Genomic DNA, 19,970 nt, shown 5'->3' on the forward strand with positions numbered 1-19,970 from the left:
AAAATGAACAAGTCAAATCAAAATTTTTACCGAATGTGTTTGGATTTGACGAAAGACTCCAAGATGGAGTTCCTGAAAGAACAAAAAAAATACATATTTAAGGATTCATATGGGGTTACCGATACATAATAAAGGACAAAAGATTTTGAATAAGGGGAAACAAATAATATAGAATGCATAATGCAACGTTTTTGCAATTTTTATTTTACGTGTTTCCGTGTTCATGTAACTTTGAAAATATAATAGGCACAACAATACGGTATTGAGAAAAATAGGGTGCTTAGAATAATAAGCAAAACATGCAAAGAAAATAGAAAAACATTCTAAAAACAGGGGATAAAGAAATTAAGTCCACCCCACCCCAAACCCCCGGCTCAATCAATACCCTCACTGTAGGTAAATGGTGCTGTGTGACTGTATTTTAACACAACACGTGCAAAAAATAAAAATTAAGTTGCCATCGATGAAGAATGCAGCTAACAAGCCTACGACACCTTTTTTTTATACTCAGTCTGGGAGACCATTTTCGATTGATGTCCGTCGGGAACATTCAAAATTATGCGGCTTTATGACTATATTAATTCACTAGATAAGAGGGGATCGGTAATATTCATGCACTTTAAAATTTCATTCGCCGTCTTCGTGATCGTCATTACACAGAATGAACTAGCCTTTTTCAACTGATTTTTATAGTTCGTTCTTATGTTGTACTGTTATACCACTGTCCCAGGTTAGGGGGAGGCCGGTTGTGATCCCGCTAACATGTTTAACCCCGCCACATTATTTATGTAAGTGCCTGTCCCAAGTCAGGAGCCTGTAATTCAGTGGTTGTCGTTTGTTTTTGTGTTACATATTTGTGTTTCGTAAATTTTTTATACAAATAAGGCCGTTAGTTTTCTCGTTTGAATTGTTTTACATTGTCATATCGGGGCTTTGCTCATTGTTGAAGGCCGTACGGTGACCTATAGTTGTTTTAAAATGTCTGTGTCATTTTGGTCTTTTGTGCATGGACAGTTGTCTCATTGGCAATCATACCAAATCTTCTTTTTTATAGAAAGTGTTTGTTCCGTAGATACAAAACATTTACAGTATATTTCCAATGACACGGAAACGTAAAATATAAAATTAAAAAAAAAACGAAAATGAATTCCCGCCAATAGATATTTTTTATACAATTCACTAAAGTTTCATACAAATTGGTTAAAGACGTTACGCACGGTATTGGTGCCACTTAGCGTTACACGACGTTCCTAACAAAACGACGATTTTGACGTTGTCAGTCCACGGAAAGTTTCAAACGTTGACCTCATATTCTACTCATGTGAAATGCCGCTTAAAGTACAGAGATTTTGAAGTTGTGCTTTACATGGTTTCATTTTTTCAAGCCGGTGCAAATACAAAATTTCATTGAATTTGAACCAAAAAAAATTATTACATGAACATTTTTTTATTTTTACGAAGAATAATAGATGCAACAATAACACAAAATAACAATTTGATGTTTTGTTAAATGATTGAAATATATATATACAAAAAAGATGTGGTATGATTGCCAAGAAGACAACTCTCTACAAGAGACCAAAATGACACAGAAATTAACAACTATAGGTCACTGTATGACCTTCAAAAGCAAAACCCATACCGCATAGTCTGCTATAAAAATCACCGAAATGACAACGTAAAACAATTTTTAAGGAAGACAACATTATAGCAAACTTACTGCCTAATTTTCTTGGCTGAGGAGGATAATTAAGGAGGTCTCACTTTTGTTTGCATTTCCTTTTTCAATGTTTCTTGCTTTTATAAAGTGGGGGTGTGGTCATTAGTAAGTATTCTCTTTGTTATAGCTCCGGGGCCTTGTCTTTATGGATCCCGGAGTATCCAAGTTAAATATTTCGACACCTTATATCCTTGAAACAATGAAGATCTACAATTTGATACATATTAATCGAGAACTTTATTTTATATAGATCAGACCATTTCTTGAAATTATGTTATGCCAAATATGCAAGAAAAATCGTAAACAGTTTAACGTTATTATAACGCAAACGTCAAATTACGGTTACGGGGACATTTCATTGGACATTTTAGATCGTTTCGGATTTTCTACCTGCAACTCAAACAAAAGTACATATCATATCATTTTAAAGGAAATTAAATGTATTTTCCATTCATATCAGTTAACAGGTGATAAAAATTTGAGATATAGTAGAATTTCGTTTGATAAAAAGCCTCTGAATTATTCTTTGTGTTATTTTGTCCATCGGGACATTTTATTGGACACGGGGAAAATGACGATGTATTTAAAATAAGACCGCAGTTACATAACGATTACTTCAGATAGCTTCCTCGGAACATGTATAATTTTTCTGATATTATTAAAATCCATTTTCGTATGTTATATATTATGAAATTGAAGACAGAAAGTTTTTTTACGTGTTAAGCAGCAAATTGGGACATTTTTTCTCTTTTTTATTTAAACTTTTCTGAAGTTCTTCCTACTCTTATAGTAAAAAACGTCTATTACTTCATTTAACGTTAAATGTATACAATATATTGGTAAAATTTTAAACCATTCTACTTACTAATGAATCCGCACTGGGATTTCAAAGACGCACATTAAACAAAATTGTAACAGCGGGACACCCTTAAAATGACGTTATAGGCATCGAAATGAGCATTTTTTTTCATCAAAAAGTAGACAAAGCACAATTTCATCTATGTTATTGATTTCTATGGTTTATTTCCTTTCGAATGATATGCACAACATATATATTTATTGTATAGGATGAGAGCTTGAATTTGAATAACCCGCCATCTAACCCATATTTCCAAAGTGACACCAATATCGTGCGCAACGTCTAAAGCGTTTTTGAGTTATTGGCTTACATGTTGACGACGGACGGACGGACAGACAACGGTATACCATAATACATGCATATGTTACGCAAAGGGGAGTATAAAAAGGATTTTTTTTTTGTGTCCATGAATTTTCATTTTTTTCTAATCAAATGCAGCCCGAAACCAAAACATCCATTATCTATTAAATTTCTCGCATATTTAAAAAATTCTTAAATTATATTTTTGATTTAACATATTTAATGCAGCGAAAACGAAAACCCAAAATTATCAGTGTAACAGTGACAAAGATGTCAGTGTGTGTACTTTTCGTTTTAAGAGAAAAAAAAATACTGCAAAATAAAGATTATAACTTTAACACAAAACCATAGAATACAATGTCAATGACCTTTTTAGCTATTTAACACTCTATCACAACTGTATTTACGTACTAGTTTACTTATGTGTCTGAGGTTATGAATAAAATCATGTAAATCTTGATAATTATTTCAAAATTAAAGGGACCAGATAACGGCTCCTTTCAAACTCTTCTACTTTTCATGAAACGTTTTTGAATTTGAATGTATAAATTTAACAGTAAAGAATTATACTTACCAAGAACTATCTGAATTAAAAACACTGCATATATCTATAAAAAAAATATTGTAAAGTACATGAATCATAAGCTGAATTAAACACTAGCATGTTGTATATATATACTATATTTGCTTAGAGTAAAAAAAAAATGAAAGATAGGTTTATTAGAATTGTTTATTACCAAAAAATGTAATGATATCGTATTGAAGTTTACACATGACTTTTCTACCATTGCCGTATTGTCGGGGTGCCATTTCGTTTGTACGTGAATTCGCATTCCCTTTTTCGTATCAGTCGGAAATATATATTGACAAAATTTTAACTCTCCTGTAAACACTATATATAGCTATATAAACAAAATCTTTTCAATTTGAGTCCCATTTCAACTAGGACGCTATCAATTATGATCAATTATTGGAATGCCCCGAAAATTGGTGACCCGAAATACCTCTCGATTTTGTTTTTACATGATTTTTTCCAATTGTTTTTTATCAATATGCTGCAAAGATCATCTTTTAAATTTCATTTTACAAGCTTCTAAATCAATTATCTGGATAAATATAAGTACTGAACATTCAACATCGTTTATTTGCATGCATATTTATTATACATGTAACACCGATTAATAAATAATTTCGATACAAATGAACAATTATTTGGGGGGAAAAAATTCTCAGAGTCGTCACCGGTAATATTTTATTATTCACTTTCTCGATGCACTCTACATGTACATGTATCATAAGAAGATTGATTGAATTTTCTTTTGTTTTGTTCACTGGATTTCCCACTGGTATGATCTGGAAATAACTTGAAATAACTGATAATCATCCATAATGATTCTTATTCTTTTGTATAGTACAATTTTTAAAATTCAGTTATTTGCGACATGTCTGTGTACATATTGATTTTCATATTCAAAATAATTTAATACATAAATTTCAATTATTAAATGCTATATCTAACATTAATTAATATTCTCAACATTCAGTTTTATTAAAACGAGTGTTCACTTGACAATTATTGATCATTATTGACACAAAAATAAGAAATTTCAAGTATTGAACTGCTTTAATAATATTATCATTTAATATAAACCCTCGCTACTCTTCCAAACATAAACCAAGCCCATAAACCTGAAATGTCAGGGCCTAAGCGGATGCAGGGGGGATGGGGCCGCCCCCCTTTAGACCAGTCCCCCTTTAATAAAAACCTCTGGATCCACTGGTGCACGTGGATGATGCATATGGAAAAACATATATTATAGTTACATGCAGGAGTGACTCCTAGTCACCAAGGACAGGTGCTTAAATTCTAAATGACACTCAAACAAATGAACATAGATACATAAATAATGATACATTAGTAACATGTAACTGTTATGTGTGTATTACATATTATTCCAAGGTTGACAATATCAGCCCGTTAGCACATGGTTCAGACATCGTAAAGTTTTCCTAGTTAATATAAATATAGAAACTTACCACGATACATTTTATGATAGATTCCATAGTGCTCCTCCACAGAATATTAAATTGATGTCCAAAATTTATAATGCACTTTTTAAACAGCGGAAAGTTGACAATCTACACGACCACAATGTGTGCTATTGTTGATTGATACGCTATGACAGCGCTCTGAATAGCAAATCGTAACGGAAAAAAAGTTCAAGGTGCACGTTTAAATTACACGCTTGGATTCTAACCTATATTTCGGTACAATTGGTAATAAATACCTTATATAATACACAATAGTTTGCTAACCATCAACATAATACAGCGCGTATAAAAAGTGGGTCATACACTTAAACGTTATAACTGCATGAGGAAATTTTTTGATGCATTCTTAACCTATTTTTTATAATCTTATAAAAGAAAGTGTGTGGAGCAATAAACATTTGATTTGATTTAAAAAGAATCGTTAAAAATTGTTCATGTCAAGTTTTTTACACATAACACATTAACCCATATCATATGACAAAACGTTTGTACTGTATTAAAATAAAGTTTGTATGTACAAATAAAGTTTTTTAAGTGTGAATCTTTTAACTAGAACACGTTTTTCAAACAAATCTTAAATTAATTTCATTTAATTTTTTGTGTATCTGCTTCGAGGAAAATATACACGCGTTGAACGAACTATAATAACTTGAAGGATAAGGGAGCTACCATTTGATTTTTATGGGGGGGGGGGGGGGGGGGGGATGAAAATTGAAAAAAATAGGCAGGACAGGAGTTTTGAGTAAAAAAAAGGCAGGATGAGACACTTGCAAAAAAAAAAAGTCAGGATGACAATTTATGTAAAAAAAGTCAGGATAAACTAAAAAAAAAAAAGCAGGACCAGATAACTGAAAATTAAAAAGGCAGGACAGAGATTACAACTAAAAAAAAATGCAGGACAAAATTTTTCATCCTAGCCCCCCCCCCCCCCCCCCCCCCCCCCCATAAAAATCAAATGGTAGCTCCCTAATGGATTCAGAAATATTTTTTTTATTGCTTGATTGCAATATTCTTCTCCTCCTCAAATTGGGGGTCGGAATATATATTTTGGAAAAATAACATACCCCCTTTTTTTTTTTTTAAAGTTCAATGGTTGTTCCTCACCGAGGGTTGTTCCCTCAAGGGCTCAAATAAACAACCCTAGTTCTTCGGCTACAAATACTGACTTAAAATCGGCAATAGTTAGTAAAAAAAATTAAATAATTGAACACCCCTTAAACCCCTTGTTTATAAGATTTCAAATTTAGTCTTGTAACAAACATACTGCATGCAGTCTTGTAACAAACATACTGCATGCAGTCTTGTAACAAACATACTGCATGCAGTCTTGTAACAAACATACTGCATGCCATCGAAATAGTCAGATGAAAATGTCTGGAGATTGTTGGGAACACAATTTGCAATGTATCTTGCTTTTAAATAAAACAAAACGTGTTATCATTTGTTCGGGAAATTGGTTCAATAAATACTTTTGGAAATCAATTTTGAAAATACGTTACTAATTAATCGCAACATATAAAATATTAATCATTGTAACAAATGCAATTATTTCGATAGCTTGAAGATACAAAAATAACCTTGATTTACCAGATAAGTGTTATACGTCCAGCGGCACATATCACATGCATGCATTGTCATTACGGTAGCATATATATATATACTCAGCTAACATGCGGAGTCGAAATTTAATGTGCTCACTCAAAAGATTATAGCTGTCCTAATAAAAACATAAGTTTTACCCAGAAACTTAGCCTAGTAACTACCATGAATATTTTGATAGCTAAATTATATCCGATTAACAAAGAATCATCAACACCAGCTACATGTATATTATATCCTTAATGTGATTTTTTGTTTGATACATGATTGTATGCCCCTGTCATCATGGCTTTAGGCAACATGAGCATTTACAGTGTTAACCTTGACCGTTTGTTCGTCCGTCCATCATTTCCATTTTAATTTCTGCACTAAAACTTAAATTTGCTTCATGCCAGTTTAGAGGAAATCGTACACATGCAATGTAAAGAACCAATGCTAGCAGCCAGATGTCAAATTTGGGATAAAAATTATAGTCATTCACCGTTCTAGAGTTATGCCCTGTTTAATTTGGATAATTGCAAAGATTGAGAGTGTGCATTCGTGTCCTCAGAGACATTCATATATATTTATCAGTTGAAGTTGGTCTTGGTCTAGCTTTCATATTGGTAATTTGTATCTTATTATATGTTTTTGTCTGTGATGTGTGTTGATCTGATGAGTCGAACCTTTTCAATTGATAACGTTGTGTTGTTTCGCTTGTGTTTTATTTTTCATGGCGGGCCATTTTTTTCTATTATTTACCTGTACTACCTGTGTTATAAGCGCAATTGAAATGTTTTTATTTTGGTACAAATGAAATATTCGGTGCATTACGTTTGCGCGCATTACCATTACATTTGCGCGCAGCTTTTGATAACAATTGCATCTCAATATTGCTAAGACTGAGGAATAAAAAACTGAATCAGTCCATAAGAATACTGCAAACAGGAAAAGGTGAACGTGAACTGCAAACATACAGTTTGACTTCAGAAACTTGTCTTATTGTCCTTCCGACAACGTTACAATAATTTGAATTAAGAAATAATTTCAAGATTAATAATTGATAGTCATGTTTATTATGAAAAAAATATATATGTATTGTCAATTATAATTTGATTTAACTTTTATTTATATTCTTATCTGAATTTATCTGTACACTGAATGCGCGCAAATGTAATCAAAAGATGCGCGCAAACGTAAAACATGTTTATCCCCAAAGGCGCGCAAACGTAGTGCGCCCGAAATATTATGGTTTGTGGCGCAAATGAATGACAATTAGCGCAAAAGCAAATCACCGGGATAATAATACAATGTGTTTTCAATGATTTTGTGTTTGCTGTTTGATGTATTTGCATTGTAAAATTAACATAACTGTTTAAACAAAATGCATCAATTCTTATTTAGAAATGTTATATCCACTTCTTACATTACAAATTTAGAAATCTTTTTAGCAGGCGTTGTATTTACGTCGTGGTGACAACCTTGTCACTTTTGAGGCTTCGGAAGAGGCCATGTTGATGAAATATGAACTTCAACAGATGCATAAAGGTATAATATTCCTCATTTGAACTTTTAAATATAGTTATTACATTGGCATCATACTGGCATATTATATAATGTATAGTTTTTATAGCTGTTTAGCAGCACGAGTTTTGCTCATTGTTGAAGGCATATGGTGACCTAAAGTTGTTCATTTCTGTGTCATGTTGGTGTCTTGTGGAGAGTTGTCTTATTGGCAATCATATCACATCTTTTTTTTAATATATTAATATATATCTTTTTCTTCATATATATCTTTTTTTTCATATATATTGTTATTTTTATCACAGCTTTGTTTTTGTTTCATTGCTTTGTCTTTTGTTGAAAGAATCTTTGCATACAAGCAAATGCAAATATAGTCCCTGAATAAAAAAATCAAGCACTCCAAAGCGTATAAAATACTATAATTGAAAGTTCAATAGATCTATCTGACTACAGATACCAAGGCCGTGCGATTGTACTTTTCTTGTATATTGACGAGTTTTTAATATAATCTATAAAGCACGATTTTAAGTTGAACCTAATTATTATGTAAAAATCATCTTATAAAATTAATTCTCGTCGTGGAGAAAATTTCCTTTCCGTGTTATAGTACACAACACTGAACCCAATATGAACTCTGCATTATTTTTATTTTGTCTGCGAGCATGGTTCTTCCAATCTCTTAAAAATAAATATAATTCTAGTTATCCTTTATTCTAAAATGACGTGCTTATTTCGCTTTGTGAATAAATAAAGGCAACAGTAGTACATGTATACCGCTGTTCAAAACTCATAAATCCATGAACAAAAAACAAAATCGGGGTAACAAACCAAAACCGAGGGAAACGCATTAAATATAAGAGGAGAACAACGACACAACACCGAAACGCAACACACACAGAAACGGACCAAGCATCAGACAAAACACCACGAGAATAACAAAAATAAACCCATGCTCTAAATCCAATAAAATTTGTTTGGACATGCGCATATTGACTACTGCAGAATAATGATTTTTTTAGCATGCCTATAATATACTTCCAAACTCATGAATGATTCAAATATTGTTATTTTTTGATTTATTATGACTGTAATGGTCCGAGAACACAATTAATTCGTAGTGCATTTCTTTTAGAACATAAATGAAAATAAAAAAAATCCCACCTGCGCTTTCTCAAAGAAACTTTGACAGTGTGTTGTACTACTTTTGGGACAAATTATATCAAATTTATAGAAAACTTCATCGTCTCTAACTCAAAATATGGACAATTTTATGTTAAGGGCGTCTTGAAATCTTTTGACAGCTTCCGAAGTGCTCATTTTCAACCTTTTTCAGCTGGACCAAATCACTACTTTCCTTTAAAATTCTGGACCCAAATTTTTTTACAGTGTAATTTCATCCCCCTTCTTGCAATTTGAGGCAGTGAACATGGAGAAATAAATTTGGAAGGGGTATAAAAATTAATGGCAAGTAACCCACTGTCAACACTAGGGACTATATTTGTGAACAACGAAAATCAAGGGACGACAATGGTGGTCTCGGACCTAATAGGGTAGAAAGAGTTGACAAATCTTAAAAAAACTTTGGTATGAACAAAGCTTAATGTATTATAACACTGCTTACAAAGTTTCATGACAATAGGATGAACATTATAGACATTAAGTTAAGTTCTATACTCATCTTTACGTGTAAAATTTTGACGTTAAAATTGAAAAATTTCAACTATCAACATTTGGGGCTTTAAAAATTAAAATATTGCAAAAAAATACTTTTTAAATGCCTTAACATATAACTTATCATGTACTAAAAGCAATAGAGTACTCATTTGATTTATCAGACTTGGCATAATTATTCAAAAGTCAAATTTATATGAGCCTGTGCCTAAAAATTCAGGTTTTTCAATGAAGGGGAGCCTTACATGAAGATGTAATATTTTCCAGCAATTTTTAATTTGTGAAGCTTTTTAGTTATAAATAATCCTTACATATGTATTTAAAGTACTTTAAATGGAAAGAAAAGTTACAAATAACATATCATATTAGTTTAAAAGGGTCTTAGGCCAAGTAAGACTGGAAAAAATTTAGGGTCAATTAAGGCCGTGCTACATATTTACATTAAAAAATGCATATTGAGGCTATAAGAAATAAAAATTTGTGTCTTTTTTATCATTTCTATACTCATGTGACATGATACAACAAATCTGAGCACAAAAAGACTCTTGCAATTAACTTTTCTTACAAGCAGTATGGGCTGAAACAAAGATTTTTGCCTTTTTAGGGAAAAACTTGCATGCAATTTATTCTCAACAGGCTTATATTTAAACCACTTGCTATCCTACAGAAGAAAAGAAATTTATTATGTGAAATGGAACAGGTACAATAGACATTGTAAAGTGCATTTGATACAAATTTAGTGAGGTCTGTAATATGGACATCAAATTTTATATACCAAGCTCCCCACTATTGCCTTCATCCAAACAAGGCGTTAGACAAGGGTCATTTATACAACAAATTTTGCACATTTTATCTGAGATAGACTTCTTTTCTGTAGATTCAGAGTTCATAAATAAGTAAAAGAAGCAGGTAAAGGCATAGAAACACAAATATTGACCCATAAAAACCTGTCGGATAGAAAGTCAGGATGCCATTTATGCATCAATATTGAAAAAGTTATAAAATGCCTATTTTGACCATAAAATGCCAAAATTGGTCATTTTTGCAGAAATTCTATAAAATAAAAGTTTAAATCCTTTAGTTTCATGCTATTTGACAAGTTGACACCATCAAATCATTTAGGGAAGTTGCCAGAGTACAAATTCTATATTTACAGATTTCACCTCTTAGGTCCGAGAACACAATTAATTCGTAGTGCATTTCTTTTAGAACATAAATGAAAATAAAAAAAATCCCACCTGCGCTTTCTCAAAGAAACTTTGACAGTGTGTTGTACTACTTTTGGGACAAATTATATCAAATTTATAGAAAACTTCATCGTCTCTAACTCAAAATATGGACAATTTTATGTTAAGGGCGTCTTGAAATCTTTTGACAGCTTCCGAAGTGCTCATTTTCAACCTTTTTCAGCTGGACCAAATCACTACTTTCCTTTAAAATTCTGGACCCAAATTTTTTTACAGTGTAATTTCATCCCCCTTCTTGCAATTTGAGGCAGTGAACATGGAGAAATAAATTTGGAAGGGGTATAAAAATTAATGGCAAGTAACCCACTGTCAACACTAGGGACTATATTTGTGAACAACGAAAATCAAGGGACGACAATGGTGGTCTCGGACCTAATAGGGTAGAAAGAGTTGACAAATCTTAAAAAAACTTGGTATGAACAAAGCTTAATGTATTATAACACTGCTTACAAAGTTTCATGACAATAGGATGAACATTATAGACATTAAGTTAAGTTCTATACTCATCTTTACGTGTAAAATTTTGACGTTAAAATTGAAAAATTTCAACTATCAACATTTGGGGCTTTAAAAATTAAAATATTGCAAAAAAATACTTTTTAAATGCCTTAACATATAACTTATCATGTACTAAAAGCAATAGAGTACTCATTTGATTTATCAGACTTGGCATAATTATTCAAAAGTCAAATTTATATGAGCCTGTGCCTAAAAATTCAGGTTTTTCAATGAAGGGGAGCCTTACATGAAGATGTAATATTTTCCAGCAATTTTTAATTTGTGAAGCTTTTTAGTTATAAATAATCCTTACATATGTATTTAAAGTACTTTAAATGGAAAGAAAAGTTACAAATAACATATCATATTAGTTTAAAAGGGTCTTAGGCCAAGTAAGACTGGAAAAAATTTAGGGTCAATTAAGGCCGTGCTACATATTTACATTAAAAAATGCATATTGAGGCTATAAGAAATAAAAATTTGTGTCTTTTTTATCATTTCTATACTCATGTGACATGATACAACAAATCTGAGCACAAAAAGACTCTTGCAATTAACTTTTCTTACAAGCAGTATGGGCTGAAACAAAGATTTTTGCCTTTTTAGGGAAAAACTTGCATGCAATTTATTCTCAACAGGCTTATATTTAAACCACTTGCTATCCTACAGAAGAAAAGAAATTTATTATGTGAAATGGAACAGGTACAATAGACATTGTAAAGTGCATTTGATACAAATTTAGTGAGGTCTGTAATATGGACATCAAATTTTATATACCAAGCTCCCCACTATTGCCTTCATCCAAACAAGGCGTTAGACAAGGGTCATTTATACAACAAATTTTGCACATTTTATCTGAGATAGACTTCTTTTCTGTAGATTCAGAGTTCATAAATAAGTAAAAGAAGCAGGTAAAGGCATAGAAACACAAATATTGACCCATAAAAACCTGTCGGATAGAAAGTCAGGATGCCATTTATGCATCAATATTGAAAAAGTTATAAAATGCCTATTTTGACCATAAAATGCCAAAATTGGTCATTTTTGCAGAAATTCTATAAAATAAAAGTTTAAATCCTTTAGTTTCATGCTATTTGACAAGTTGACACCATCAAATCATTTAGGGAAGTTGCCAGAGTACAAATTCTATATTTACAGATTTCACCTCTTAGGTCCGAGAACACAATTAATTCGTAGTGCATTTCTTTTAGAACATAAATGAAAATAAAAAAAATCCCACCTGCGCTTTCTCAAAGAAACTTTGACAGTGTGTTGTACTACTTTTGGGACAAATTATATCAAATTTATAGAAAACTTCATCGTCTCTAACTCAAAATATGGACAATTTTATGTTAAGGGCGTCTTGAAATCTTTTGACAGCTTCCGAAGTGCTCATTTTCAACCTTTTTCAGCTGGACCAAATCACTACTTTCCTTTAAAATTCTGGACCCAAATTTTTTTACAGTGTAATTTCATCCCCCTTCTTGCAATTTGAGGCAGTGAACATGGAGAAATAAATTTGGAAGGGGTATAAAAATTAATGGCAAGTAACCCACTGTCAACACTAGGGACTATATTTGTGAACAACGAAAATCAAGGGACGACAATGGTGGTCTCGGACCTAATAGGGTAGAAAGAGTTGACAAATCTTAAAAAAACTTGGTATGAACAAAGCTTAATGTATTATAACACTGCTTACAAAGTTTCATGACAATAGGATGAACATTATAGACATTAAGTTAAGTTCTATACTCATCTTTACGTGTAAAATTTTGACGTTAAAATTGAAAAATTTCAACTATCAACATTTGGGGCTTTAAAAATTAAAATATTGCAAAAAAATACTTTTTAAATGCCTTAACATATAACTTATCATGTACTAAAAGCAATAGAGTACTCATTTGATTTATCAGACTTGGCATAATTATTCAAAAGTCAAATTTATATGAGCCTGTGCCTAAAAATTCAGGTTTTTCAATGAAGGGGAGCCTTACATGAAGATGTAATATTTTCCAGCAATTTTTAATTTGTGAAGCTTTTTAGTTATAAATAATCCTTACATATGTATTTAAAGTACTTTAAATGGAAAGAAAAGTTACAAATAACATATCATATTAGTTTAAAAGGGTCTTAGGCCAAGTAAGACTGGAAAAAATTTAGGGTCAATTAAGGCCGTGCTACATATTTACATTAAAAAATGCATATTGAGGCTATAAGAAATAAAAATTTGTGTCTTTTTTATCATTTCTATACTCATGTGACATGATACAACAAATCTGAGCACAAAAAGACTCTTGCAATTAACTTTTCTTACAAGCAGTATGGGCTGAAACAAAGATTTTTGCCTTTTTAGGGAAAAACTTGCATGCAATTTATTCTCAACAGGCTTATATTTAAACCACTTGCTATCCTACAGAAGAAAAGAAATTTATTATGTGAAATGGAACAGGTACAATAGACATTGTAAAGTGCATTTGATACAAATTTAGTGAGGTCTGTAATATGGACATCAAATTTTATATACCAAGCTCCCCACTATTGCCTTCATCCAAACAAGGCGTTAGACAAGGGTCATTTATACAACAAATTTTGCACATTTTATCTGAGATAGACTTCTTTTCTGTAGATTCAGAGTTCATAAATAAGTAAAAGAAGCAGGTAAAGGCATAGAAACACAAATATTGACCCATAAAAACCTGTCGGATAGAAAGTCAGGATGCCATTTATGCATCAATATTGAAAAAGTTATAAAATGCCTATTTTGACCATAAAATGCCAAAATTGGTCATTTTTGCAGAAATTCTATAAAATAAAAGTTTAAATCCTTTAGTTTCATGCTATTTGACAAGTTGACACCATCAAATCATTTAGGGAAGTTGCCAGAGTACAAATTCTATATTTACAGATTTCACCTCTTAGGTCCGAGAACACAATTAATTCGTAGTGCATTTCTTTTAGAACATAAATGAAAATAAAAAAAATCCCACCTGCGCTTTCTCAAAGAAACTTTGACAGTGTGTTGTACTACTTTTGGGACAAATTATATCAAATTTATAGAAAACTTCATCGTCTCTAACTCAAAATATGGACAATTTTATGTTAAGGGCGTCTTGAAATCTTTTGACAGCTTCCGAAGTGCTCATTTTCAACCTTTTTCAGCTGGACCAAATCACTACTTTCCTTTAAAATTCTGGACCCAAATTTTTTTACAGTGTAATTTCATCCCCCTTCTTGCAATTTGAGGCAGTGAACATGGAGAAATAAATTTGGAAGGGGTATAAAAATTAATGGCAAGTAACCCACTGTCAACACTAGGGACTATATTTGTGAACAACGAAAATCAAGGGACGACAATGGTGGTCTCGGACCTAATAGGGTAGAAAGAGTTGACAAATCTTAAAAAAACTTGGTATGAACAAAGCTTAATGTATTATAACACTGCTTACAAAGTTTCATGACAATAGGATGAACATTATAGACATTAAGTTAAGTTCTATACTCATCTTTACGTGTAAAATTTTGACGTTAAAATTGAAAAATTTCAACTATCAACATTTGGGGCTTTAAAAATTAAAATATTGCAAAAAAATACTTTTTAAATGCCTTAACATATAACTTATCATGTACTAAAAGCAATAGAGTACTCATTTGATTTATCAGACTTGGCATAATTATTCAAAAGTCAAATTTATATGAGCCTGTGCCTAAAAATTCAGGTTTTTCAATGAAGGGGAGCCTTACATGAAGATGTAATATTTTCCAGCAATTTTTAATTTGTGAAGCTTTTTAGTTATAAATAATCCTTACATATGTATTTAAAGTACTTTAAATGGAAAGAAAAGTTACAAATAACATATCATATTAGTTTAAAAGGGTCTTAGGCCAAGTAAGACTGGAAAAAATTTAGGGTCAATTAAGGCCGTGCTACATATTTACATTAAAAAATGCATATTGAGGCTATAAGAAATAAAAATTTGTGTCTTTTTTATCATTTCTATACTCATGTGACATGATACAACAAATCTGAGCACAAAAAGACTCTTGCAATTAACTTTTCTTACAAGCAGTATGGGCTGAAACAAAGATTTTTGCCTTTTTAGGGAAAAACTTGCATGCAATTTATTCTCAACAGGCTTATATTTAAACCACTTGCTATCCTACAGAAGAAAAGAAATTTATTATGTGAAATGGAACAGGTACAATAGACATTGTAAAGTGCATTTGATACAAATTTAGTGAGGTCTGTAATATGGACATCAAATTTTATATACCAAGCTCCCCACTATTGCCTTCATCCAAACAAGGCGTTAGACAAGGGTCATTTATACAACAAATTTTGCACATTTTATCTGAGATAGACTTCTTTTCTGTAGATTCAGAGTTCATAAATAAGTAAAAGAAGCAGGTAAAGGCATAGAAACACAAATATTGACCCATAAAAACCTGTCGGATAGAAAGTCAGGATGCCATTTATGCATCAATATTGAAAAAGTTATAAAATGCCTATTTTGACCATAAAATGCCAAAATTGGTCATTTTTGCAGAAATTCTATAAAATAAAAGTTTAAATCCTTTAGTTTCATGCTATTTGACAAGTTGACACCATCAAATCATTTAGGGAAGTTGCCAGAGTACAAATTCTATATTTACAGATTTCACCTCTTAGGTCCGAGAACACAATTAATTCGTAGTGCATTTCTTTTAGAACATAAATGAAAATAAAAAAAATCCCACCTGCGCTTTCTCAAAGAAACTTTGACAGTGTGTTGTACTACTTTTGGGACAAATTATATCAAATTTATAGAAAACTTCATCGTCTCTAACTCAAAATATGGACAATTTTATGTTAAGGGCGTCTTGAAATCTTTTGACAGCTTCCGAAGTGCTCATTTTCAACCTTTTTCAGCTGGACCAAATCACTACTTTCCTTTAAAATTCTGGACCCAAATTTTTTTACAGTGTAATTTCATCCCCCTTCTTGCAATTTGAGGCAGTGAACATGGAGAAATAAATTTGGAAGGGGTATAAAAATTAATGGCAAGTAACCCACTGTCAACACTAGGGACTATATTTGTGAACAACGAAAATCAAGGGACGACAATGGTGGTCTCGGACCTAATAGGGTAGAAAGAGTTGACAAATCTTAAAAAAACTTGGTATGAACAAAGCTTAATGTATTATAACACTGCTTACAAAGTTTCATGACAATAGGATGAACATTATAGACATTAAGTTAAGTTCTATACTCATCTTTACGTGTAAAATTTTGACGTTAAAATTGAAAAATTTCAACTATCAACATTTGGGGCTTTAAAAATTAAAATATTGCAAAAAAATACTTTTTAAATGCCTTAACATATAACTTATCATGTACTAAAAGCAATAGAGTACTCATTTGATTTATCAGACTTGGCATAATTATTCAAAAGTCAAATTTATATGAGCCTGTGCCTAAAAATTCAGGTTTTTCAATGAAGGGGAGCCTTACATGAAGATGTAATATTTTCCAGCAATTTTTAATTTGTGAAGCTTTTTAGTTATAAATAATCCTTACATATGTATTTAAAGTACTTTAAATGGAAAGAAAAGTTACAAATAACATATCATATTAGTTTAAAAGGGTCTTAGGCCAAGTAAGACTGGAAAAAATTTAGGGTCAATTAAGGCCGTGCTACATATTTACATTAAAAAATGCATATTGAGGCTATAAGAAATAAAAAATTGTGTCTTTTTTATCATTTCTATACTCATGTGACATGATACAACAAATCTGAGCACAAAAAGACTCTTGCAATTAACTTTTCTTACAAGCAGTATGGGCTGAAACAAAGATTTTTGCCTTTTTAGGGAAAAACTTGCATGCAATTTATTCTCAACAGGCTTATATTTAAACCACTTGCTATCCTACAGAAGAAAAGAAATTTATTATGTGAAATGGAACAGGTACAATAGACATTGTAAAGTGCATTTGATACAAATTTAGTGAGGTCTGTAATATGGACATCAAATTTTATATACCAAGCTCCCCACTATTGCCTTCATCCAAACAAGGCGTTAGACAAGGGTCATTTATACAACAAATTTTGCACATTTTATCTGAGATAGACTTCTTTTCTGTAGATTCAGAGTTCATAAATAAGTAAAAGAAGCAGGTAAAGGCATAGAAACACAAATATTGACCCATAAAAACCTGTCGGATAGAAAGTCAGGATGCCATTTATGCATCAATATTGAAAAAGTTATAAAATGCCTATTTTGACCATAAAATGCCAAAATTGGTCATTTTTGCAGAAATTCTATAAAATAAAAGTTTAAATCCTTTAGTTTCATGCTATTTGACAAGTTGACACCATCAAATCATTTAGGGAAGTTGCCAGAGTACAAATTCTATATTTACAGATTTCACCTCTTAGGTCCGAGAACACAATTAATTCGTAGTGCATTTCTTTTAGAACATAAATGAAAATAAAAAAAATCCCACCTGCGCTTTCTCAAAGAAACTTTGACAGTGTGTTGTACTACTTTTGGGACAAATTATATCAAATTTATAGAAAACTTCATCGTCTCTAACTCAAAATATGGACAATTTTATGTTAAGGGCGTCTTGAAATCTTTTGACAGCTTCCGAAGTGCTCATTTTCAACCTTTTTCAGCTGGACCAAATCACTACTTTCCTTTAAAATTCTGGACCCAAATTTTTTTACAGTGTAATTTCATCCCCCTTCTTGCAATTTGAGGCAGTGAACATGGAGAAATAAATTTGGAAGGGGTATAAAAATTAATGGCAAGTAACCCACTGTCAACACTAGGGACTATATTTGTGAACAACGAAAATCAAGGGACGACAATGGTGGTCTCGGACCTAATAGGGTAGAAAGAGTTGACAAATCTTAAAAAAACTTGGTATGAACAAAGCTTAATGTATTATAACACTGCTTACAAAGTTTCATGACAATAGGATGAACATTATAGACATTAAGTTAAGTTCTATACTCATCTTTACGTGTAAAATTTTGACGTTAAAATTGAAAAATTTCAACTATCAACATTTGGGGCTTTAAAAAATTAAATATTGCAAAAAAATACTTTTTAAATGCCTTAACATATAACTTATCATGTACTAAAAGCAATAGAGTACTCATTTGATTTATCAGACTTGGCATAATTATTCAAAAGTCAAATTTATATGAGCCTGTGCCTAAAAATTCAGGTTTTTCAATGAAGGGAGCCTTACATGAAGATGTAATATTTTCCAGCAATTTTTAATTTGTGAAGCTTTTTAGTTATAAATAATCCTTACATATGTATTTAATGTACTTTAAATGGAAAGAAAAGTTACAAATAACATATCATATTAGTTTAAAAGGGTCTTAGGCCAAGTAAGACTGGAAAAAATTTAGGGTCAATTAAGGCCGTGCTACATATTTACATTAAAAAATGCATATTGAGGCTATAAGAAATAAAAATTTGTGTCTTTTTTATCATTTCTATACTCATGTGACATGATACAACAAATCTGAGCACAAAAAGACTCTTGCAATTAACTTTTCTTACAAGCAGTATGGGCTGAAACAAAGATTTTTGCCTTTTTAGGGAAAAACTTGCATGCAATTTATTCTCAACAGGCTTATATTTAAACCACTTGCTATCCTACAGAAGGAAAGAAATTTATTATGTGAAATGGAACAGGTACAATAGACATTGTAAAGTGCATTTGATACAAATTTAGTGAGGTCTGTAATATGGACATCAAATTTTATATACCAAGCTCCCCACTATTGCCTTCATCCAAACAAGGCGTTAGACAAGGGTCATTTATACAACAAATTTTGCACATTTTATCTGAGATAGACTTCTTTTCTGTAGATTCAGAGTTCATAAATAAGTAAAAGAAGCAGGTAAAGGCATAGAAACACAAATATTGACCCATAAAAACCTGTCGGATAGAAAGTCAGGATGCCATTTATGCATCAATATTGAAAAAGTTATAAAATGCCTATTTTGACCATAAAATGCCAAAATTGGTCATTTTTGCAGAAATTCTATAAAATAAAAGTTTAAATCCTTTAGTTTCATGCTATTTGACAAGTTGACACCATCAAATCATTTAGGGAAGTTGCCAGAGTACAAATTCTATATTTACAGATTTCACCTCTTAGGGTAGAAAGAGTTGACAAATCTTAAAAAAACTTGGTATGAACAAAGCTTAATGTATTATAACACTGCTTACAAAGTTTCATGACAATAGGATGAACATTATAGGACATTAAGTTAAGTTCTATACTCATCTTTACGTGTAAAATTTTGACGTTAAAATTGAAAAATTTCAACTATCAACATTTGGGGCTTTAAAAATTAAAATATTGCAAAAAAATACTTTTTTAAATGCCTTAACATATAACTTATCATGTACTAAAAGCAATAGAGTACTCATTTGATTTATCAGACTTGGCATAATTATTCAAAAGTCAAATTTATATGAGCTGTGCTAAAAATTCAGGTTTTTCAATGAAGGGGAGCC

The 19,970-nt window shown here is 31.4% G+C and overlaps 1 long non-coding RNA gene across 1 annotated transcript; it reads right to left on the bottom strand.

Moving 5' to 3' along the window:
- LOC134694603 (uncharacterized) lies at positions 1-5,228 on the bottom strand. The gene is made up of 3 exons (XR_010102560.1): positions 4,917-5,228; positions 3,454-3,487; positions 1-72 (listed from the first exon to the last, which is right to left on the bottom strand). It is a non-coding gene; the product is annotated as an uncharacterized LOC134694603 (long non-coding RNA).
- Positions 5,229-19,970: the final 14,742 nt, after the last annotated feature.

Source organism: Mytilus trossulus, chromosome 13, assembly GCF_036588685.1.
Source record: "Mytilus trossulus isolate FHL-02 chromosome 13, PNRI_Mtr1.1.1.hap1, whole genome shotgun sequence".
Lineage (NCBI taxonomy): Eukaryota > Metazoa > Mollusca > Bivalvia > Mytilida > Mytilidae > Mytilus > Mytilus trossulus.